Source organism: Cyprinodon tularosa, unplaced genomic scaffold (genome assembly GCF_016077235.1).
Source record: "Cyprinodon tularosa strain WSP-4 unplaced genomic scaffold, ASM1607723v1 ctg1319, whole genome shotgun sequence".
Lineage (NCBI taxonomy): Eukaryota > Metazoa > Chordata > Actinopteri > Cyprinodontiformes > Cyprinodontidae > Cyprinodon > Cyprinodon tularosa.
The window spans coordinates 75,152-100,040 of record NW_024038136.1 but is presented as its reverse complement, the minus strand read 5'-3'; positions in this window follow the sequence as shown (position 1 = coordinate 100,040).

Genomic DNA, 24,889 nt, shown 5'->3' with positions numbered 1-24,889 from the left:
AATGCCAAAATTAAATGTACCCCAAATGAAATCTCTTTTGAAGCAACGGACAATAATGAAGCCTACATGATGCCACTAGGCCCACAAATGACCCCCAAGTAACAAGCCATGAACCAGAAGACCAAGGATTTTGGTTAAAACTCACATCACCAACTTCCTTCCTCAAACTGGAGTGGGAAACATGGAGACACCTGATAATGAATCACTACGACTAATCTAGAGAACCCTTTCTCCCTCTCCATTGTACCATGTTTTATGACAAAGGACAGACACACGAAGACTTCGAGAAAAGTTTGGATGAAGAAATTAACAACAAAACAACTGTCATCCAATATTCTGACATAGTGGTTGGACCACAAGGAGCTGCAGCTGTTGTCACATTTCCTGATAAAGATGTAGCAGAATGGTTCCAGGTTACCAACTCAGCACCACATGTCACATTACTGATTGCAGACAAGTATGAATCACATGACCTAGGACCCATGGTTCAAGAAGCCAAGCAAGTCACCGAATGGGTTGACACAGCATGGGACTGCATTAGCGTATCAAAAGATGGACTGTTTTTCAAAATCTCATATTCACAAGCTGATGAAGTAATAGCAGAACAAATTAAGGTTCCTGGGAAAAGACAAATGGCAGTGGCTAAAGAACATGAATCATTATTAGAACAAGTTCCAGAGCAGGTATGGTCTAAAAGTAAAACAGATGTAGGATTAGTAAAATCAGCAGATCCCATCAAATTTACCATCAAACTAAATGCTAAATTACCCTTCCAAAGACATTACCCACTTAAACGAGAAGCAGTAGAAGGAATACAGCCTATCATTACAGGATTAGAAACAGCAGTTCTTAAACCAACAGTAAGTCCCTGTAACACACCAATTTTTCCCATCAGAAAACCCAACAGTAATGACTACAGACTAGTCCATGATCTAAGATTAATTAATGCTATTGTAGCAGAAGAAATACCAGACCCCCACACACTACTGAGTAATATACCCCCAGGCACAAAATGGTTTACTGTGATAGATCTGTGTTCAACGTTTTTCAGTGTACCGGTCCATCCAGATTCCCAGTATTTGTTTGCATTTACGTACAAAGGCCAACAGTATTCTTATACGCAATTACCACAGGGTTTTGTACACTCGCTATTAATTTTCAATCGTGTACTGGCGAATGATTTAAATCACCTTGACATACCATCTACAATGTTGATGTATGTTGATGACATTTTGATTTGTTCTGCTTCTAAAGAGCAGTTTGAGAGAGACTCCATTACAGTGTTGACTGCATTGGAAGAAGGAGGACACAAAGTAAGTAAACAAAAATTGCAATTCTGCCAAACAGTGGAGTATCTCGGCAGGCAACTCAGTGGGGACAAGAGGTGTATTGCACCGTCCCAACTAGAAGCCATAACTCAATTGCCCATGCCTCAGACTGTTGGTCACATGTTGTCTTTTCTTGGCGTGACAGGTTACAGCAGACTGTGGGTGTGTGATTATGCCATCAAAACGGCTCCACTAAGAGCCCTGATTAAAGCCGCAGGTCAAGGACACCAGTCGGCTCAATTACAATGGACAGACGAGTCAGAGGGTACGTTCCAGCTGCTGAAACAAGATCTCCAAACTGCTCCTGCTCTGGCCAATCCAGATTACGGCAAACCATTCCATCTCTATGTGGCTGAGCGACAAGGATATGTGTCAAGTGTCTTATAATTTCATGGCTTCCTACACTTGAAAAGGAGGACTTGAAGACATCAGGAATTCACTCAGTCTTTTTATTTTCACCAATGAGTGAGAACCAATAAACAGAACAGAGCAGGTGAAAAACCTACAAAACACATACAAAATATTTTAAAAAAATTACATTTTAGACAGGGGGTTTCCCAAAGTTAATAATTATCTTAATGACTTTTTCCCCTTTTTTTAAACCCTTTAAAAAACATACATTTTTTTATGTTTTTTAACCATAAATTCAAGTGTTGAATTTTTAAATTTTCCCATTTTTCGGGTTTGAATTGGAACCAAAAAAACCAAAATTTTGAATTACATTTTTTTTCTTTTTCTTGGGAAACATAAGTTTTTAAAACCATTGAATTTTTTAAGATACATTTAGTGGAACCCAAAAATTTGTAAAAATAGCAGGGGAAAAACTTTTACTTCAATAAATTTTTTGCTTTTAAATTTAAATGAAAAAACCCTAACCTGAAATTTACATTTAAAATTGCAATAAAATTTGACCCCCTTTTAATGGTTAAACCGGTAGCCCTTTTAACCCCTTTCCCCTTTGAAATGCTGTTTTGGGTTTTGGGGGGGTGTTTGCCTTTCCCTCAGCTTTTTGTTGAAAACCCCAGTAAAGCTGTTTGTGGATTCCTTTTTTTCCTGGGGTTGGGGGGTTGTGTGATTGGGCCAAAAATTTTTTTTAAACCTGCTGGGGAAGTCTCGCAGGGGGGCCATTTGAAAATTTTGGTGTGTGTGTAGGTGCACACCCCAAAATGTTTTTTGTTCTTTGCACCTCATCTAAAACAAATTGAGCGGGATCTGGGGAAACACCCCCCACTGATTTTGGGAAAGGGTTTTTCCCGGGGGAAAGATCGCTTTTTTTAAGTAAGGGGGTTCCCCCTCGGCTTGGTCTTCTGGGGGGATGAGCACTACCAAAGGCGCGGACGTCCCAAAGGAGAAAGGGTTTGCCTAAAACCTCCTTCACCAATCCAAAAACTTTTTCACAAAAGGTTTTGGGGTCCCATTTTCCTTAAACCCTATCCCCAACTTGGAAAAACTTTCCCCTTTAAACATCCGGATTTTTGCCCTTGAAATTTCGGGAAATTCACACAAAAACTCTCCCCATCTTAAAATTGCCCTCTTAGGTTTTTTGGGGGCTCACGGGCCAGACCACTTCCCCAAATAGCAACATTTCTTTCAGCAGTATGCCACTTGCCACGTAAACAAGTTGGGCCCTGCAATTTAAACCCCCAGGACCTCAAAAGTAGTCAACTTGGGGGTTTTTTATTTCTCGAAAACCCCTTTTAAAAGGGGGTAAGGGGTATAGCAAATGTCTATAAATTTTTTTCCCCCCTTTGTGTAGCTGGGAAAACCGAGCAACGGGGGTTTTTTGGAGTGATGTACTGGTTTCCCTTTTTTTTTTGACTCTGTACTTTACCCTCAATAGGTCTTTCTTTTGGCAAAGATTGGCAGCAAGTTTAAATTTGTTGTAAAAAAACTCATGAAGGAAGGCCTTCCACTCTGCCCAAAGATTTTGGGAAAAATGCTCTTTTAATGTTTTTGGGACGGGAAGTTTTTCAGCTGCGCCGTTGGCGAAGTGGTGAATCGGCGGGAAAGGGAATTTTTCCCAAATGTCCAGTAAAGCCCCATTTTTTGGGGCATACTCTTAAAGTGAGAATTTGTTTGTTGCTCTCCGGGTTATGCATAATTTCTTGGCAGAATGGGTTTTTCCCCCAATAAAAGTTGGGTTCCCGGGGTTTCCGCCCAACTTTGGGGATGCCCTCGGGATGGGGAAAAACCTCTGATAGGCAAGTATAAAAGCTCTCTGAAAAGATAGGTGTTTGCCAGTTCAATTTTTAAATTTGGCTCAAATTTGGGGACATAAAAGCAGAAACAACACCCCCCAAACTTTCTGCTCACTCTTTTCTTGACGTCATTTTTCACTTGGTAAGGGCCAAAAAAATTCAACAGAAATGAATAAAAATGGTTGCACTTGGACTAGACCTTTTTTTTCAGGCAAAAACCCCCTTTATTTGTAAAGGGTTTTTTGCTTCATCTTTTTTGCCCCCGTCCCAACACTCATCAAAAAATTTTTTTCCCCAATAAAGGGTTTGATGCCCCATGTTTCTTTCCGAAATACGCAGCAAATTTCCCTGCCACTCCATTTTCCTTTCACTGTGTGGGGGGCTCGGGCTAAAAAGGGTTTGGGACCCAAGTTTGGGAAAGGGGGAAAGGGGAAAAACGCCTCTGTGGCCCTCCTTAAAAGTCTGAATCTGCCCCCCCACACATCAAGACCCACTTGTTTTTTTTTGTGGACAACCAGTTTTTAAAGTCTTTTTGTAGTTGGAAATTGTCCCCCTTCTTGGTTTGCCAGGCATAGGGTCCCCTGAATAATTTTTCTTTCCCAACGGTAATGACCCCAGATAAAGGGGGAGGGCCCCCCCCACTTTTCTTTATCTGTGCCTTGAATCCCCAAGGAACTTTTTTGGTGTTTCCCCAAATCCTTTGAAAATACCCTTTTAGTTTTCTCAAAATTTGCTGGTGTCAGTTTTTTCCACTAGTTGTGGGTTACTCCCAAGCTACAGGCGGCCCCCTAGGGGGATGATCAGTTTATTTGGGGGACTTGATTGGTTTTTTCTTCTTTCAGTTGCCCTTCGGGTAAGTACAGCAAAAATGTTTTCTTTTTGTATTTTTTTTTAACATTGTCTCTTGAAAAGCAAAAAGGAAAATTTAAATTTGCAGATTTTTTTGGGCCCCTTTTCAATTTCGGGGAATTTGGGGGGGAAAAACTTGGACCCAAATTCCCACTTGGTTTTTTGGGTTTAAATTTAAGGGCGGGGCCCGGGCCCCTTGGGGGATAAAAACTGCAAAAATTTGCGGGTTCCTGGAAAACCACCCAACCAGCCCCCCCCCTTTTGGTTGTGTGTTTGGATCTTTTAAAAGGGTTTTTGGCGAAGAAGGTTTTTGTTTTCCCCCATAACTCTCTCGTTTTAAATTGCACAAAGCCCGGGGTTTGACTGTAAACGAGAGGGAAACCCCATTTTTCTCATTTTTAAATTCGGAAATGTTTTGGAAAATAGGTTCTTTACCCGGGCTGCAAAGCTGCTGGGCCATATTTTAGCTTTAAGGGGTTTCTCCATTGGGGTTTGAGGGAGTCAGCTTTAGCTATTTGATCAAAAAAATTTACATGCCCAATCAATGCTTTTTCCCAACGTAGGGTCCCAACACAGCCCCAAAATGCTTTGCTAAATGCCATCGGGAAAATGGGGATCCCAATTTGGCCCTTGCAAGGGCTCTGGGGGTTTGTAAAGGGGATTGAAGAATCTGAGAGGGGGCCTAAGGTCAGTTTTTTATTTTTTTAGCAGCTTTTAGGGGCTTCCTCTCGAGTTCTTTTGACGGGTGCAGCATCCAGGGAGTCTTTTGGCAATACATTGCTTTTTTTCTTAAAAACCCCCTTCGAACCAAAAATAGCTTTCCTTTCTGCTTTACAGGAGTCAAAAGGGGCCAAATTTGGATATAAATGAAGCAGGGGGATTTGAAAAAAATTTTCCCCTTTTGGTAAGAGGATTTGGCGTTTGTCCCTTTACTTCTTTTCTTAGGGGCCCTGACCAATGCGTATTTTTTTTTCCCTTTTTGGAAAATTTCCCATTTGAAAACCAGACATAAAATTTGTCTTTCCCCAAGGGTTTGAAACCCCGGGGACCGGGGCTTTTTATCTTTTTCAGTGAGCTGGTTAGGAAAGGGTCCAGGGTCTTTACCTCTGTTTTAACCTTCTCTTCACTCCTGCCCCCCCAACTTTGGGATGGGAAGTAAAACCAGGGTTTAAAAAAAATTTCCCCCAAGGAAAAAAGGATCTGTTTCGATGTTGGATGTAGGATTTTTAAGGTGATCAAGGTTGTTGGGAGATTCAAGATTCATCGAGTAGACGTTTCTTCCGCCCACGTTTCTCCTTTTTAAAAATTTTTTGGGGAATTTGGGGGGTTGGGCGGGGCATTTCCCCCGCATGGCAACTTTTTGCTTCCCAGCCAGAAAGGTTTATCTCCGAATTGCCCTTTCTTTTTTTAGGGCCCAAAAACTTTCTTTTTCCCATCCTCTCGGGTTCACGCCACAGAAACCCTTGTGCAGATGCCTTTTTTTTTTTAAAAAACCAGAGTTGTTAAAATTTTTTTGGATGTCCCCAAAGGGGACCCAAAGACCCCAGCTGGGGAAAAAAAGGGGGGGACAGTCCTGTTGGGGATTAAAGGGACATCAGGCCCTTTAATAACATGTCATTCAAACTCAGCCCTCTGAAATTTGGCTGCTGTTCCCCCATAGCCTCCCCGGGAAAATAGGGAAAATGGGGGTTTTTGGGGAAAATCAGATGAATTTTTAATTATCCCAACTGGCCCAGTCCACCCTTTGCAGACTTTTTGGAAAAATTTTCACTCCCAGCTTTTGGAAACGCCCCTTTCATAAAACTTTTTAAAGGATGGGGCCAATCTCCATTTTTTTGGTTTCCTTTTGCCAACTTTTTTTCCCGGCCCTGGGGGAATGTAGCTTTTACTGCTTTCCTTTTTTTGGGGGGAGAGAACCCAAAATTTTCAGTCCATGGATATGGGGCCCATTGCCAGTGTGGTTTTCGGGGGTTTGGTGGTCTTTCCACCATCCCTTTAAGTTAAGCCCATTTCTCCCCCATCTCCAAATTCTTTTTCCTCACCCAAAGACATTTCCTTCCCTCCTGGTTGGCAATTCCCGAAAAGCGAATTTTTCCCCCCATTTTGGCACAAGGTGTCCAAAATTGCTTTAAAAATTCCCAACCATTTCCCAGAAAGTTTTTGTTGGTAGTGGCTGATTGGTTTTGGAGGGAAAGGGGAAAATTAAACTGGGGAAGACTAAAGGAAAAATGAAGATTGAGAGGCAAAGTTCACTGTACTTAATGCTGCAGCCCTCATTGATTTTGCAAAAAAAAAAAGTGTGTTTTGATGTAGGGGCCCAAATTAAAGGTAACTTCTTCAAATGGTTTCCGGATTGTTTTTCCAATCGTTTGCCAAAGTGGTCCATCCCAAAAACACTAGGTCCCCAAACGGGGGGGGGGAACAACGTTTCTAAAGGTACAAGTTGCCCCTTCTTTGGGGTTTTTAATTTCAGGGCTGTATCTCTTTTAGGTTTGAAAGGGTTTCTTTCAAGGAAAACTTTCGGGAAAAAAATCCCTTGAAATTTTTGGGGCAGGGAAAAGTCAAAGAACTTCTGCAACCTTTTGTCAACCCCATGAAAGATCAGTTGATGTGTTTTGGGAGGGCCCCTTTTGGTTTTATTGACACGGTATCTTTAAGGAGATAGGGGTTCGTTTCAAAGGGACCCCCTGATCCCTCCAACCCCAAGGGGACCAAAAGGCGTTAATTTTTAAAATTTCCCTGGGTTTTAAATTATTTGCAGTTTATGAGTAATGAGTTGTATTGATCCCGGGGTCAATGAGGGTTTCCTTTCTTTGGCCCCAACATTTGGCTGTGTGTTAAAAAATTCATCAGGAAAAATGGATACTCATTTAACCATTCTATTTGAAGGCCTGTTTAGTAACAGTGGGGGTTGTGCCCCTTTGACACAAATTGAAAAAGGCATCCTTAAAATTGCTTAGCAGTAAAGGGGGGAGTTTTGAAAGAAATTCTTTTTGGGGGTTCTTGGGTGGGGTTCTTTTTTGCCCTGCTTTTCTGAACCAGAATTTTAGGTTTTCTTTGGGACTGTGGTTTTTAGCGGGGTAAACAAAAAAGGGAAAGTGGGGGTTTTTTATTACATTTCTGGGTTTTTGCAAGGTAGTCAGTTTTTTTAACAGTTTAAATAAATTAAAATGGATTTAAAGGGCATCTCTTCCCAGGCACCGAGCTGCTGTACTTTATCCCTCTTCTCGGGATGGCTTTGGGATTGTTTCCCTAAGTTCTGCAGAAATCAGTTTCTTCCTGTACTTTGGATCACCCAAACAATGCCCCCCTGTATTTTCATTTGCTGTGCTTGGTTGTTTGGTTCGGGCCACTTTTTTAAGAATTGGATTTCTCTTGTTTGGGTTTCCCAACGAGATCTTTCGGAATTAGTTTTTTCCTTTTATGGATTTTTGTGTTTAAAAGGGAACCCATAAGTTTGCCCAAATTTAATTTTGGTGACTAGTGTTGTTTTTTCCCATTTGATTATGGTGACCCAAAAGTTTTCTTTAAAGTTTCGGGAAAGCTTACTTTCTATGGATTTAGTCCCCAAAGGGGGAATTCTTTAGGGCCCTTTTTACATTTCCAAAGCTCATTTAAGTCACTAAGGGGCCTTCTTTTAATTTGGTTTTGAGTTTATTATTGTTGGTTGAAAATTTTTTTAAATGGGGGGAATTTTGTTTTGTAATTCTTCAATAATCTTGAGAAATGGTGGGTTTTTTCCCCAAAACGATTGCCCGGGGAAACCTTTTGAAGATTTTCTCTGAGGGGAATTGTATGAGGGAAAGGCTTTAAACCCCTTTCCCAACTTTTCTTTCTTTTACTATCAAGCAATTAAAAACTTCTTTTATTTTCTTTGAACCCAGAGGGTTCACCTTGCTTTGGAGACCCTCCATTCTTTTCCCCATTTTAAAATTGTCTCGTTTACTTCCCCCAAAAATTTGGTTTAAAACCCCGGGGCCTTTTCAGTTTTATTGAGCTGCTGGAGGTAGAGGGAGACAAAGGGCCCTTTTTTCCTTCTTGGGGTCTTTTTAAATTCCCTGCTTCAAGGGGAAGACACCCTTTTGGGATATCACCCTGGGGGCACACCTCTAGTCCTTTACACGTTTAATTTAAAAATCTTTTCCCCCCGGGCAGGGGGGGGGGCCCCAAACCCGGTTCCAATTTTGGTTTGCTTCTTTTGTTTTTCTGGATAAATTTTTCCCCCAAAATGGGTGGGGAATAAACTGTAGGGCCTTTTCCAGAGTTGTGTCGGCCAAACGGAATTAAAAACTTCTTCACTCATTCTCGGGAACTTGTAGGCCGGGCCCAGTTCCTTCTTCCATATGGGGCCCCATTGTTTTGGGGATAAGGAGTTTAGCTTTTTAACCCTTTTGTTCAAATTCTTTCTCTGTTTTTATTTTCCTTTTTTTCAGCTTTCTGAAGTTTTACTCAGCTCCCTCGCTGCAGTTGCTTTGCACTTAGCCATTGGGGGCAGCCCCCCAACATCCTATTTGCCTCCAAAACTTTGGAGCTCTCTAGTGAAAGCGTCTTGTAGTTCTCCTCCAAATTCTTTTTTAGACAATCTCCATGTGGGGCCTTTCAAAATGTTTGTTTGAAAAACCCGGGGGGGGGAAAAGTCTTTTAATTTTATTTTCCCCTGCTTTGAGGTATAAGGGTTTTTAATTCAGTTTTTCCTCCTTTGGAGAAAGCAGATTTCAAGTTTGGGGTTTGCAGAAGGGAAATTTCCCCTCTGGTTGGAGCGGTTTTTCATGTCAAGTGTTTATAATTTCAGGGCCCCTTCCCCTACATTTGGGGAAAAAGGAGGACTTAAAAGACATCGGGTTTTCACCCGCCCTTTTTATTTTCACCAATGGTGAAAACCCAATAAAAAAAAACAAAAGCAGGGTGAAAAACCCTACAAAACCCAATACAAAAAAATTTTAAACATACTTTTTAAAAAAATTTTGGGTTCAAATTTAAAATAATTTTTCTTAATGGATTTTTTCCTTTTTTAACCTTAAAATAAAACTTTCTTTTATGTTTTTTAAACCTTTAAATTAAAGGGTTTTTTTAAATTTTTAAATTTCCAAAATCGGGTTAAATTTGGGAACCAAACAAAACCAAACATTTTTGGGAATTACTTTTTTTTTTTCTTTTTCTTAGGACATAAGTTTTACTTTTGAATTTTTAAAGATAAAATTTAGTGGAACCAAACGGGTAAAACTAGCAGTGAAAAAATTTTACTTCAAAAAATTTTTGCTTTTAAATTTAAAATGAAAATAACTTACCGGGAAATTTACATTTAAAAATTGCAATCAATTGGCCCAGTTAAGGGTTTTTAAAGGGTTTAGCCCTTTTTAAGTCCTTTTCCCATAAAAAATGCTGCTTTGGGGGGGGCTGTGTTTGCCTTTTTTTCAGCTCTTTTGGGCAAAACCAGAAAAGCTTTTTGGGTGGATTCCTTATTTACCTGAGTTGAGGGTGTTTGGTTTTTGGGCCAGATTTCTTTTCCCCTGCCTGAAAAAGGCGGGCAGAGTGGCACACTAAAATGTTTTTGTGTGTGTTTGTCACACCAAAGGTCGGGTTAAATGCCCCCATTATCAACAAAAATGAGCCGATCTCCCCGAAACAATATGCTTTGTGCAGTATTTGTTTCAAGACACCCCACGGGAAAAATAACACCCAAATTTTCTTATTACAGAACAAAATTAGATGGTGCCCAAAAAGAGGGCGGCCCCCCTGCTACCGGGTTGGCCCTGAGCAGCCTTCAATTAAAAAGGCCTCCATTTTTTTTGACTAGGGGCCACCCTTTTTATTTTTTATATAATCACATAAAATTACCAAATGTTTAAAAAGCCCGCGCTTTGTAAAAACCCCCAAGCCCCTTTTCAAACCCGGTTTTATGAAGTTTGCTTTCAGGCCCTGACTTAAAAAATACACGTTTGGACCAAAAATAAACCCCGCCACAAGAATGGTTTTTGCCCACAGGGGGTGACCCCCATGATTGTTTTTTCCAGGCGAGGGAACCCCTTTTCATGAAGGTAAGGGGGGGATTTTTACAATCACCCAAATTTCCATTTGATCTAAAGTATTCGTGGGAGGATCATGGGTCAGATGTAAAGAAGGGAATTTAGAGCGGGATAGGGAAAATTGTCCAACTTCCCCCCGGGATGGGACCTTTCCCAAAGGTTTACGACAAGGAGCCTTGTTTAAATTGCCCCTGCCAGTTGGCAGAGAAAAAGGGGGGGCCATTAAAGCAGAAAGGGTTAAATTTGGGCTATGGAAAAAGGAGGCCCAATTTTATACTGACATTTGCATATGGATAGGGGTAAATTGCCTTTTTAAAGAAAGGGCATCGGGAAACAACGATGGTTCTTTAAAGAAAAGATGGAAACCCCGGGGGCCCAACATGGGAAAGCTTTTTGGGAAATTTTAGTACAAGAAATGCAATTTTTCTTTATGCGTTAGTATTGTAAAATGTGGGGCCCTAAATCAGACAGCAAAGACACCCTTTTGCCATGGGAAAAAACTTGGCGGTAAAAGCACCCAAAGAACCCCACAGGACCTGCATGCGGGGAACCAATGGTTACATAGCTAAAGGGGGAAAACCTATTCCCAAATTTAGCCTAAATTAAATTTAGAACCCCAAAAAATAGAGGTTTCTAAAAGGGGAAAAAAGGTTTCTGTGGGTGAAAAGGGGGGCGACACTTTATAAACCCCCCCATGTGGGTTGTGGTGAATTTGGCCCGGAAAAGCTTTTTGTACTCCCTTTGTCTTTGTTTTAAAAAACCGCAAATTAAAAATTTAAAAAATTGCAGGGAACTTGATCATTGTTCACGACCCCAAAAGTTTTTTAAAAAAGTTACAGGCAGTCGGGGGGTTTCCCCTTTTAAATAAACCCCCTATGGAAGAAAAAGGAAAAAAAAAACGGGCCCTTTGCCCACTTTTGTCCTAAGTTATAATGTGGGGGTTTAAAAATTTTTTACAAACCCTTAGCCATATCCCCATGCAGGGGGGGGTTTCCCTTTTTCCCATCAAATTTTATGGTTTAGTTTTGATATGATAACTGGGGTTTCGGGGGAAAGAAGTTTATTTTGGAGTTTTTTGGGGTAGGTTTAGCAGATGGGTGCAAGCTTTCCCCCACTGCTAGGAAGACCAAGGCAGCAGCAAGGGTTTTTTGTGAAAAGAATTTTTTCCCATTTTTTGGCATCCCTAATTTAAAAAATATCATCTGATAATGGACCCTTTTTTTGTTTCACAGGTGATCCAGATTTTATTCAAAACAGTTGTGCAAAAAAGCAAAAATTTTGGTTGTGTGTATCATCCCCAGTCACAGGATCGGTTTTTTGGGAAAACGAGTAAGGGAAAGTGGTGAAATGTAAAATGGAAATAGGAAGATTATTGCTGACAGCAAAAACCCCTTTTAACTGGGTTGGGGCCTTGCCTGTTGCATGATCCCCAATGGGGTTCCCAAAATTTTAATCCGAATCCCCCAAATTTTTCCCCTCATAAAATTTTGCTTCAGGTCAAACCAAATCCCTTCCCCCAAAGGGTTCGAGGATAAAAAGAGGAGGGGGTTTCCCCTGGCACAGCTGAGCGTAAAACTGGGGGTTTAATTTCAGTCCTTAACCCGCATTCAAAAGGATTATTTTTTAAAAACAGGGGGGAAAGCAGTCAAAAAAAGGGGAAAAGGAAAACACATTCAGTGGACTTTCAGGGGGGTTTCAATTTGGTGACAGTGTGTTGATAGGGAGTCTTTAGACGCCCAGTGGAACAAGCCTCGTGGGGAAAGGGGCCCCCTTTTTTAAAGTTTTTTTTTTACCATTTCCCACTCCCCGGAAAGTTAAAGGTAAGTTTTTGGTTCCCACAAAAAACCAAATTGCTCCCGGATCGGTTTCCCCCAACCCACCTGGACTTTAAATCCGGGAAAACCCGAGGGGCTTTGCGCTTGCTGACGGGGCCAAACAACAAGTTCTCCCTCCGCTCCCAACCCCCAAAAGCCCACGGGACGTTGGGATCGGGGAAATGATGTCCCTTCCCGCCGTCCCACCCCACAGGGTAAAGGGGTTCGGCAGGGCCGGGGGCGGCCCGGGGGGTCCCCAAAATTGTCGGGGGCTTGAGGGGGGGACGTGATTATTCTTATGCTTCCCCCCCGGCCCTTCTAAATCTGGTGGCAATGATGAATCCTTTTTCCCCCCCATCGCCTTTTCCTTTAACCCGGGGCGTCTTCGTTTGCGGCTTCTTTGAGTTTTGATAGTTTTTTGTTTGGGTTTAAACCCTTTTGGGGGTTTAAACGGGGGGGACCCTTTTTTAATTTATTTTCTAACAATGCACACCCCTTTTAATTTGCGCCCAAAAACAAACATGCACATTACCCCAATGATACTTTTGCTTTTTTCCCCAAGGGGGGAAAATCAGTTTTTTAATGCGGGAAAAATTTTATCACTAATGCATGTGCAAATCAATGGTTATGATTATTTTAATTTCTGAATAAATTTTGGGGGAAGACAAGGGGGGAAACTTTGGGGTTTGGGTTTTCCCACGAAGCATGGATTTGCGTGGGATGGGTTGGGGTTTTGGAGGTAAGTGAAAAAAACCAAACATATGTAAAAAACCCCACTAAAAAAACCAAGAAATTGACAGTAGAAAAAAAGGGAAAAAAATATAGAGTTTTTACAACTAATTAAATTAGAAGACGGAAAAAAAGGTCTAGAAAAAAATTAAAATTTGCACACGGGGGGAGCCCCAATTTTTCCCCCAACAAGGGATTCAGTCCCTCTGCCCAAAGAAAAAGTCTAAAAGCCAAAAAGACGTCCTAAAAATGATTTTTTATAGCCTGTTAAAAATTTTAAAAAAGTTACCAGCCCTTGGTTTTCTCCCGGGAAATGTAAAATGGGGTGACCCCCAAGGGACTTTAGGGTTTACGGGCCCTTTGCTCACTGTCCCTTGTTATGGTTTTGGGGAGGTATGGACATGGTCAAAGTTTTTGGGACAGTAGGGCCCCAGAGAAAACTGAACCCCCCTCAAATAAAAAATTTTAAAAAGTACGTTCTTCCCTCCCCAACTTTTTGTACAAAAAACGTGATTTGTTTTTTCCCGTTTTGAAATAGCCGAGGGAAAGAACTAAAAGGGAGGGGGCCCAATAAAACCCTTAGTCAAATGGGACAGCGGATGGGATTTGGTAAACATGTAGTAATGGAACTTTGGTTTAACCCCCCCGACAGCAAAAAGGGAAAATCCACTCACTTTTTTTAATTTTTGTAAAAAAACAAGTCTCAATCCCACCATACTTTTTGAACAAGTAGTACCAGGTGGGGGACATTTTCATCTATATTTCCCAAACCTTTCCCAAGTGTTTTCTAAAATCCCAAAATACAGACCCTGGTGCAGGGATCTTTTCCCTTTAGGTGACATTTTTTGGTGGGGTCACATTGGGGACAAAAGGTTTGGGGAACCACATTTCCCCGATCAGGGGGAAAGGGGAAATTGTGCCCCAGTGATGATGACATTTAAAACCCTAAAGTTAAATTGTAAAAAAACCCCAAATAGGCATTAAGGAAAAAATCCCAGTCGCCAAAAAAAAAGTACCCCCTTTAAAAACCGAGGGGGGAAAACATCAGTTTGAGGTTTTATATCCCCCGGGGGATCAAAAATCCCACATGGGGTACCTGGAAGACCAGGTTCCCTGGGGATTGGTTGGATAGAAAGGGGAAGAGGGGCTGGGGCGATTTACCAATTTTTGGAAAATTTTGTTAATGCCCCATTATATAGCTCGCAAAAGAAAGATGGGTAAATCTCCTAGGGGTTAAAATCAAAAAAGGGTTTTTTATAAATTTTACAATAAGGGCGTAGATCGGGTTTTAAAGGTTTCAATTGCATGCACTTCACAAATGGTTCTCCCCAGAAATAAGTTCGGGGCTAGATCCCTTTGGGTTTTGGGGCCCAAGGGGGAATTTGTGTTTTAAAAATTGGAGAGATTGTTGTACTTTAATTCCTATGCATACAGATGTTAATGGCAGCCTCACAGGAGTCCTTCAGGAAATGAAACGCATGAGAGATGAACACGTGTTGCGGTCCAATTGGAACACTCAGTTAAAGGGCTTTAGGGATTGGTTCGATAAACTTGGATGGGGAAAATATCTTAAGGTAGCGGGGATGATTTTAGGAGCAATAATTTTGATCATATTGATAGTTATTGGCTGTGTCATACCCCTTGTTCGGGGATTGGTCTCAAAGCTTGTTGTAAGTGTAACTGCACAGTTCCCAATTGTAGAAATACAGTTAGACCAAGTCATATAGAACATAACCATATAGTTTTAAAGTTATGCTGACCTTTTTTTGATGTAATGTTATGATCATAAGTCACACTGGATGAAAACATTGTTTTGACATATTGATGATTAAGACTATGATGTGTTTTTGATTTAACTGCACTAATTGTCATCATGATCTACAAGAAATGTCACCATGACTTGTGAAGAAAAAGCTTTCATAGATCAAAGAAAGGCTTCAATTAAAAATATAAAATATGGTTTGGAGGTGGGTCTTCCACCAAGATGAAAGAGCCCCAAGCCCCAGGAGTGAATAAAATAGAGCCTGTTTGTGCATGTAAGTCAGTTGCTCACCGGTGAACAGCTCATGTGGTTGTTTTGTATTCCGCAATAAACCACACTGGACTTGGACCCAGTTGCCTCTGCCTGATTTTTGATCATTGTCTGAAGACTTTTCTACTGCTTTTTAAGAACTTTGAATTTTTATAAGACTCAGCATCAATTTTAAGTCGTTGGGAGGACAGTTTCCATGACAAACTGAATTACAAATACATAACTGATAATGCAGTTTATATATATATATATATATATATATATATATATATATATATATATATATATATATATATATATATATATATATAAAAGGTTTCAGTTGTTTCCCCCCCTCAAAATACAGCATATATTACAGCACATAACCTTTTCAAATGAGAAATGCAACAAACACTACAGTAATGAGAACATCATCCACTTAATAAGAAATTACTACATTTACATTTTAATGTGAATTACTTTCTATTTCCTCTGCTTTCTGTTTTCTAATGTTAGATACAATGTCAATGGCTAACTCACTCTTCAAGCTGGTCTGAAATAGCCAGACTAATGTTACGCTACATACTATACGATAAGATACATCGACATATATATGGATTTTCTTGGTTAGTACATCCACTGACTTTGAAATTACCTGTGAAACGTCTTCCCACAGCTGGTAAATGGCTTGTTTTTGCAGCCAAATGCTACACATGTAGAAATTTTTTACTGCACGTCTCCTTGGCAGTGGGGAGTACCAGCATGGCACTGATTATAGGATTATAGGAACACTGATTGTAGGATGTTATTATTGAAATGGAATGAATGGGAAGAGTGAACAAAGAAAACAAAACAAACATATTAAAGCAATTCAATCCATACAGATATATAAAAAATACATATTGTATATTAAAAGTAGTTTAAAATCAATCAATTGCCATGGCAACACTAAATAGGCATGTTTTCAACCTGGACTTAAACATAGTTAGGGTTGAGGCTTGCTTTACGCCCTCGCTGAGGCTGTTCCAGACCTTGGCTGCATGAAACTGAAACGCTGCCTCACCATGTTTAGTGGTAACTCTGGGGGACCACTGGGAGAACCCTCCCTAAGGATCTAAAGGCACAAGGTGGTTCCCTATGGCTCTAACATGTAAGAGGTGTACTTTGGTGCTAAACCATGCAAAGACACAAGGAGAGCTATTTTAAAATCTGTTCTCTGAGGCACAGGAAGCCAGTACAGAGATCGGAGCACTTAGCTATTATGGTCATATTTTCTGGTTCTTTTTAGGACTCAAAGAACAGCATTTTGGATAAACTGCAGTTGTCAAAAACTCCATTGGAAAAGCCAGTGAACAGGCAGAAACAATAGTCTAACCTTCTGGAGAGAAATGCATGGATTAATCTCTCCAAGTCTGGTTTATAAACCACGTTTTTTTTTTTTTTATTTAATTGTTTGGATGACAGTTAATTTCTCATAATAAAGAATATTGATTTAAAATGAATAAAATACGTAAACATTAGGTCTTCATCATGTTGACTGATTTCAGATATTTAAGAATTTTGCAAATGTTTAAGCATAAAACTGATGTAACTTTGAGCTGCAATCAGATGTTTTCCAAACAGATTACAGTCAAAGTTTAGGAATTAAGAAAAAAACTTCCTAAAGTGTTGAAGAGAGTTGACAAGTGAACCTGTGGCTGAGCTGCTTTCTAGAATGAGCCAAAGCTTCACTTTTGATAGAGACAGAGCCCAAAGAGAAAGGTAAAAGGGTCAGCAGTTTTTCATAGATTTTTAACATTGTTCGGTTTGGTCTTCCTATCTTGATTTTATCTTTTCAGTTGCTCAGAAACTAAGAATTGTTATGATCTTGGCGCTCATTACTGGCTTAACTACACTCACCGGCCACTTTATTAGGTACACCTGTCCAACTGCTCGTTAACACTTAATTTCTAGGCAGCCAATCACAGGGCAGCAACTCAGTGCATTTAGGCATGTAGACATGGTCAAGACAATCTCCTGTAGTTCAAACCGAGCATCAGTATTGGGAAGAAAGGTGATTTGAGTGACTTAGAACTTGGCATGATTGTTGGTGCCAGAAGGGCTGGTCTGAGTATATCAGAAACTGCTGATCTACTGGGATTTTCACGCACAACCATCTCTAGGGTTTACAGAGAATGGTCCGAAAAAGAAAAAACATCCAGTGAGCGGCAGTTCTGTGGGTGGAAATGCCTTGTTGATGCCAGAGGTCAGAGGAGAATGGCCAGACTGGTTCGAGCTGATAGAAAGGCAACAGTGACTCAAATAACCACCCGTTACAACCAAGGTGGGCAGAAGAGCATCTCTGAATGCACAGTACGTTGAACTTTGAGGGAGATGGGCTATAACAGCAGAAGACCACACCGGGTGCCACTCCTTTCAGCTAAGAACAGGAAACTGAGGCTACAATTTGCACAAGCTCATCGAAATTGGACAATAGAAGATTGGAAAAACATTGCCTGGTCTGATGAGCCTCGATTTCTGCTGCAACATTCGGATGGTAGGGTCAGAATTTGGCGTCTACAACATGGAAACATGGACCCATCCTGCCTAGTATGAACGGTTCAGGCTGGTGGTGGTGGTGTCATGGTGTGGGGAATATTTTCTTGGCACTCTTTGGGCCCCTTGGTACCAATTGAGCATTGTTGCAATGCCACAGCCTACCTGAGTATTGTTGCTGACCATGTCCATCCCTTTATGACCACAATGTACCCAACTTCTGATAGCTAATTTCAGCAGGATAATGCGCCATGTCATAAAGCTGGAATCTTCTCAGACTGGTTTCTTGAACATGACAATGAGTTCACAGTACTCAAATGGCCTCCACAGTCACCAGATCTCAATCCAATAGAGCATCTTTGGGATGTGGTGGAACGGGAGATTCGCATCATGGATGTGCAGCCGACAAATCTGCGGCAACTGTGTGATTCCATCATGTCAATATGGACCAAACTCCCTGAGGAATGCTTCCAGCACCTTGTTGAATCTATGCCACGAAGAATTGAGGCAGTTCTGAAGGCAAAAGTTGGTCCAACCCCTTACTAGCATGGGGTGCCTAATAAAGTGGCCGGTGAGTGTATTCATTCCATTCACCTGTCCAACTGTGCCTGGTTTATAGTGACTGCTCATCTGATCCACCTGCTTCTGCCTATAATTAAGTGGCTGTCATCCAGGTATCGGTACCAGGCAAATCATGGTCTCTCTATCCAGTGGTGGGAGTGGTTTTAGAGTACCTTGGTGTTTCTGATGACCTGATCCTGTTCTGCCTCTCAACCACTGAGCCTGCCTTTTCCCGTCTGAACGTTTTGCCTGAATTGTCTTTGTACTCCTGGATCTCTGAGCCTGCCTGTTCCTGTTCTGATGTGTTTTGCTAACCTGGCTTCGGACTCCTCGAACTCTGAGCCTGTCTGTTCCTGTTTTGATCTGTTTGCCTGATCAGTCTCCAGACTCCTGCTTGTTCTCCGGGGCTGCAGCATCTTGGAAAACCTGGCTGGCCAGCCAGAATTGTATGGTAGACCCTGCTAGGGTGAGGATGAGGGTGAGGTTGGTGAGCCCACCGGCTGGATCCTACCTCGTTCTCTGGGCATAGAGTCAACTGTTTAACCAGAGGTTCCCTCTTTTCTGAGTCATGACAAGATTGAAAACCAGAAGAAACTGTCTCTGACTGTGTTGCTGGATTATGCTTCTATTGGTTTTCTAAGTAGAAATAAAATGTTGAAAAGAGGAAACAGAAGTTAAGATGTCAGGAACATGTTTCTGAAGATGATGTTACAGTAGAAGGTAAGGTAATTACAATGTTTCCTTCATAGCTGCTTCTATTAACATAATCTGCACTGTTTTCCCTAAAATTGGATTGCTGTGTTAATTCAGTACTTGTATAACACTTGTATAATACTTGTAACCACTAGAGCTCCTAAATACACTTAAATTGATTAATTGATTCCTTTTTCAAAAAGGAATTACTTTAGGATTAGGATTCCTTCTGTGATAACCTACTGAGCCTACTGGGAACTAGGAGGTACAATCCAGAGCCATTCTCCCTTCAAAGCCTTGAAGGTGTAAGAGTTCTAGAGTCTTGTGATGCCACCCAAATGTTTTGAGCTCAACATGTTTTTCTCCCACGTCTACAAGCAGATTTGGATGTATTCAAGTTGGACTGGGATGACCATCCTTTAAGGACGGAGCAGAATCTCTCTTCACAACAGCAGGACTCCTCCAGAAACCAGTTCCTGCCCCCCAACAAGCAGAGGTCCAACATGGCAGTGTTGCCTTCAAGCAGATCCATGTACTTGCACTATCTACATACTGAGATCATACAAGTCACTATGGGCATTACATTTCTTTTTATTTTGTAGTTTTATTGATATTAATCAGTGTATTTTTAACTCCCTTCCCTTCCAAGTTTTTTGATATTTACTCCTCCTTCCTCACTTCTGAGGAGTATAATAATAACAATAATAATAATAATGCATTTTATTTAACAGCACCTTTCTTGACACTCAATGTCACTTTACAAAAAATACTAAAGATAAATAAAAATACAGATACAGGAACATAAAACAATTGTGGATAGGGAAAAGAGCAGTGTATTCACAGATAAGTGAGCTGGAACAGATGGGTTTTGAGTCTGGCTTTGAAAGTATGCAGACCTGGTAATTTTGTTTATGTGAGACTGAAAGGAGGGAGGAGTCGAGGATGATACCCAGACTCTTGACCTGAGGGGAGGGGGAGACTAAGGAGTTGTCAATGGGTAGTGAGAAACTTTTGATTTTGGATAGGGTGGATTTAGTGGCAATGAGGAGGAGTTCTGTTTTATCACTATTTAGTTTAAGGAAGTTTGAGGTGAACCAGTCTTTAATTTCAAGTAGGCAGTTAGTAAGGGACAAGGGGGGAGGGAGGAAGTGGGTTTACTGGATAAATAAAGCTGGGTGTCATCTGCATAACAGTGAAAATTAATGTTGAATTTCCTAAAAATACTGCCAGGGGGAAGAAGGTAGGTAATGAAGAGGAGGGGGCCAAGAACTGAGCCTTGAGGAACACCAGAAGTGATAGGGGAAGGGTGCGATGTGAAGGATTTGAGCTGAGTGGGTTTGAGAGATACAGGAGATACATGATATGTATGGAATAGCAGTCCTATCAGTGGACTGCCCTCTGTTCTAGCAGAACATCCACAGGCTTAAGGCTGGTTTATGCTCAGACACAAGGTCATCTGCAGGTAACGCAGATATCCCCCCCTCCGCAGACACTGCAGACAGGAAGCCTCAGATTGTTCAAACCTACATGTGTACTTCCTGTTTGGTACATTACCGGCTTGTTTTATTTTTTATGGAAAATGACCCATGAAGATTGACCAGCAGGAACAACGAGGTGCATGAGAAGGCTGGGACCCTTTTACCACCTGGATCCCTGCAATCTTTTGCCTTCATGTCCCTTCGTGGGCCGTATCTAGACCCACAGCTAGTTCATGATGGTCCATCTTGTGTTGAGGCGTGAAATAACATAGCAAAGACACTTCATAATAGGGCATAAATCAAAAATATCTGTGTCATACCTGCAACAAGCTCCCTGCAACAGTGCTGCGGAGGTATAACTAGCCCTTTAGGTCCACCACAGATCTCACTGGACCTTTACAAACATATGTACATCTATTTAGACCTATTAGACTTTGGATATAATCACATGTCCTACATGTTGGAAATTTAAAATTCCAAACAACTTAAGCCCAAACAACTCAAGCAGTGTTTTTTGACATTAATTTTACTCCATGGTTTTTAAGTGTTTCTCTAGCAAAAGGCTATTCTCTACAGGTCTGATTGGTCTTTGAGCTATGTGTGATGATCCTGGCACTGGAGCTGACTCTGGTTCAGTATCCACCCCCATTGCAATCATCTCTACTGGTTTCACCTGTCTCATGTATTTAATTAATCTGCACCAATGATTAGAATAAAATGGAATTAAATGTTTTACAATGCATATAGAGTTGTTTCACAATAAATACATTTATGTTATTAAGGCCAAAGAAAGAGAAAGAGAGCAGTGTGTGTAAGGCTCTCTGCAGCTGGCCCTTTGAAGTTTTGGGATCCAAGTAAGATGCAGGTATTACAAAGGGGACAGAAATATTAGATTGAATCCAAGGTGTTGGTACTGCAGAGCTACATAGATAAGGCCTTTTGATGATGAAGTCACACTCATTAAAAATGAATTATTTGGACATATCAAGGTTGCACAGGCCAGCTGCACTAATTGTGATATATGAGTTGTCATATCCAAAGTGATACTGTGCGGTACTGAGCAGGTACTGAGCGACATACGAGTGATGTGTTACTGAAATTTTGAGCATCAAGGTTATGCCAACTTTTTTAATGAGATGTTATGAAAACATAAGTCACACTGGATGAAAGCATTGTTTTGAAATATTGAGTTTTGATTTAACTGCAATAAATGTCACCAGGAAAGTGTAAAGAAAAGGCTTTGATAGATCAAAAGAAAGGCTTTAAAAAATAATGCTCCTCGAGTGTATATAAGTGTGACTTTTCCTGCATGTAAGTCAGATGTGGACCGGTACGCATCTCGGGTGGTTAACTGTGTTTTGCAATAAACCACTCTGGACCTGGACCCAGCTGCCTCTGCCTGATTTTTGATCATTGTTTGAAGACATTTCAACTGTTTTTTAAGAACTTAGATTTTTTATAAGACTTAGCACCAATTTTAAATCGTTGGGAGGACATTTTCCATGACATTATTGGCGAGCCAGCCAGGAGGAAGCCCAGGCGCCGGACGATCTGCAGGCACGAGTTGGAGGCCAGGAACCCCCAAGGGCCCACAATTCACCATTTGCAGGTGAGAAACAATTTGTTATAATTTTCTAAATTAGTGGGGAACCAGCCTCCGGAGATTGCTTGCGGGTGTGAGGCGCCACAAAGCTCTCCTAAAAAACCTAGTATTCCAAATGTAATAAGTATTTTCCAAATTTAATAAGTACTTATATAAGAATATACAAAAGGCAGACTAAACTGGGGAAAGGTCCAAGGTATGTATGAATGTATATGTGAATGTATATGTGAATGCATGGTTTAAGTATTGATTAATGTTTGAACTATTCTGTATTTGAACTGTTCTATGTTTACACTATTTTGTGTATAGTTGAGTTAATCTTAACAGGCGATGTTCTGAACGGACAAGTGGTAAAGGGACAGACCGGTCAGAATGTTTTGACATAGTCTGTGAAAGCCATAAATCCGGAACATTAAAGTAAGCGTGTTAAGTGGGAGTATTAGCGACTAAGCAATAGTCAGCGTGCTCCGTGAACTTGTGTTGTATTAGGTATTGAGAGGCTAAGCGATAGGCAGGCTAAGGGATAGCCAGAATATTACCGATTAAGCGATAATCGGAGAATAGTACCGCTCGACCTACCGGAGGACGTCTATTCATTTCCAGTTATCTGGGTGAATCCGGAGCAGCAGGGAAAACGTATGTGCCACTGTAGGAAACTGTGAGGAAAAATAGAAGTGCACTGTAAAATATATAATCATTTATCTTGTGTGTCTTTGTCTATGTGAAGTGTGAAAGAGTTAACTATTAAGGGGGAGTAAGAGAGAGGGGATAGAAATAAGAAGAATTAGAATAAAGAATAAGAATAATAAATAGGATAGTAATTTATTATTAAGAATAAGACGAGACTTAAAAGGCATAATAATAAATTAACAGAATTAATTATTATAAAATATAGTTAAAAGGAGTAAAATAAAAATTAACAGAATTGGTAACAATAAAATACATAGTTAAAAGAATAAAATAAAATCACAAATATAAAATTACTACATCAAATAAATAATAGCGTAACAAAACGGAAAACTTAGTAAAAAGTACGAAAATTTATTAGAGATCCTAACACAAAATGTAGAGATCTAAAAATTAAGAAGTAGAATAATAAGACAAAAAAATAAAAAAATAAAAATAAAACACGATCTGTATTGGAGAGAGCAGAACCAGTTAAATTAAAATTAATTAAGGACTATAAAGGCTGGTGGATAAACACAGGACCTCATGGGTTGGGTGACTGCTGGTTGCCATGGGAACCAATGTGAGCAAACAGACTGAGGGGCTAACGCCTGCCAAACTGGTAATAATGACACACCCACCCAATAAGCGCGAAATTCAAATATGCATGACAGAATGGCATAAGATAACATCTGGGAAAAATCGCTGGCCTAAAGAGGGCAGCTTTGATCCTTCATGCTGTGATGAAGTGGAGGAAAGACTGAGGGATAAAGATAAAAAACGAGACCGAATGAATTTGCATAAAAAACAGAGACGTGCTGAACAGAGAGATATCCTACGATATTTTAAAGTTGAACACCATAAGAGTCCAACAGCCCCTGCCTATACTGATCGTAAGTGTTGTGCAAAAATAATAATATCCTGCAGATAATGAATAGATGGTTAACTAGAACTGGAGTTATAGTTCATTATTATCCTATTCAACATCGAAGGCAAAATCAATTTAGTGTTCTTTGGTGGATAATTATAGCCCTGAATTATCTACTTACCGGTTGTTGATACACAACTGGAGGGTTCCGGGACCGGCTGTTAAAATCCAGGTATCCACCAGTCTAGTGGCCCTGGTTAAGTTATCAGCAAAGCTATTAAATTATCAATAAAGAACCTTCTATCTCTGTTTATTCGCACTATTACCAAAAGGGGGTGGATCTGAGGTTTTGTTTCTTTATACCTGCAGTTTAAGTTTAACCACTCTCCAATTGTTAAAACACTGTTTTTCCACAGCACAGAAAGCAATAGTGAAACAGCATGAAAGAAAGAAAAATAAAAATTAAGAAGAAAAAAAAAACAAGTCACTCCTTAAATGAAGGCCGCAGAAGCTCCCACTGCTCACTGATCCTGATCCCTATCCATTTGATTCGCTAGGGGGAACACAAAGCAGGAAACGCAGCGCACTGGCTACAAATCGCTAACCGTGTTAGCACTACACGCACTAAACAAACACACTCCGTTTACTGTAGGTTCGTTACCTATACGGCAGGTGTACAACGTGCGGATAAAACAATACGCAGGTTGCTTTCAACTTGCGACCTCCTCTTTAATATGACAGGTTGCTAATTTGCTTTTTAATTTGTGTGGGCTTCTAATGGTTTGAATCACTCACCTTTCAGTAAGTAAGATTGGCTGGGTTCGAAAGTGTGTATATGTGTATAGATGTGTGCGTGTGTATGTATATATGTGTAGAACACTGTTAACAAACCACTCTTGCACACAAAATGGATCACGCAGTGTTAGAAAATCTGGCAGAAGTGGTAAAAGGTGGCAGCAGCTGCACAATTAAGCCTGAGGTTTTGTTTCTTTATACCTGCAGTTTTAAGTTTAACCACTCTCCAATTGTTAAAACACTGTTTGTCCACAGCACAGAAAGCAATAGTGAAACAGCATGAAAGAAAGAAAAATAAAAATTAAGAAGAAAAAAAAAAACAAGTCACTCCTTCTCTACACCATTCAGCTGCAATTTCAGAAGCCACTACCAGGGGGAGACAAGGTGCCTTCGCCTGGGAATTTTCAAACTGTTGTTGCAATAATACGCTTACGCCACCAGATGGCGCCAAAGGGAGCACTACACAATTTGGATTTCAAACACTGGAACCAGCTGAGTAATTGTAATTACATAAGCTACCACTAGGGGGAGATGACAATCTCTGCCAACGTGGCCTACACTGACCCAGTCGCTGTGACTTTAAGAACCCTTTTGTGCTGCACCAATCCACAATTTGATCTCTTCAGCTTCAGAATAGCAGCAACCAACAAACAACGCAGCTGAAGTCCCAAATCACCAACTCTCTATTGGATTATAAGTCTGAGATTCAATTAACTGGCCGTTAAATCTACTCAA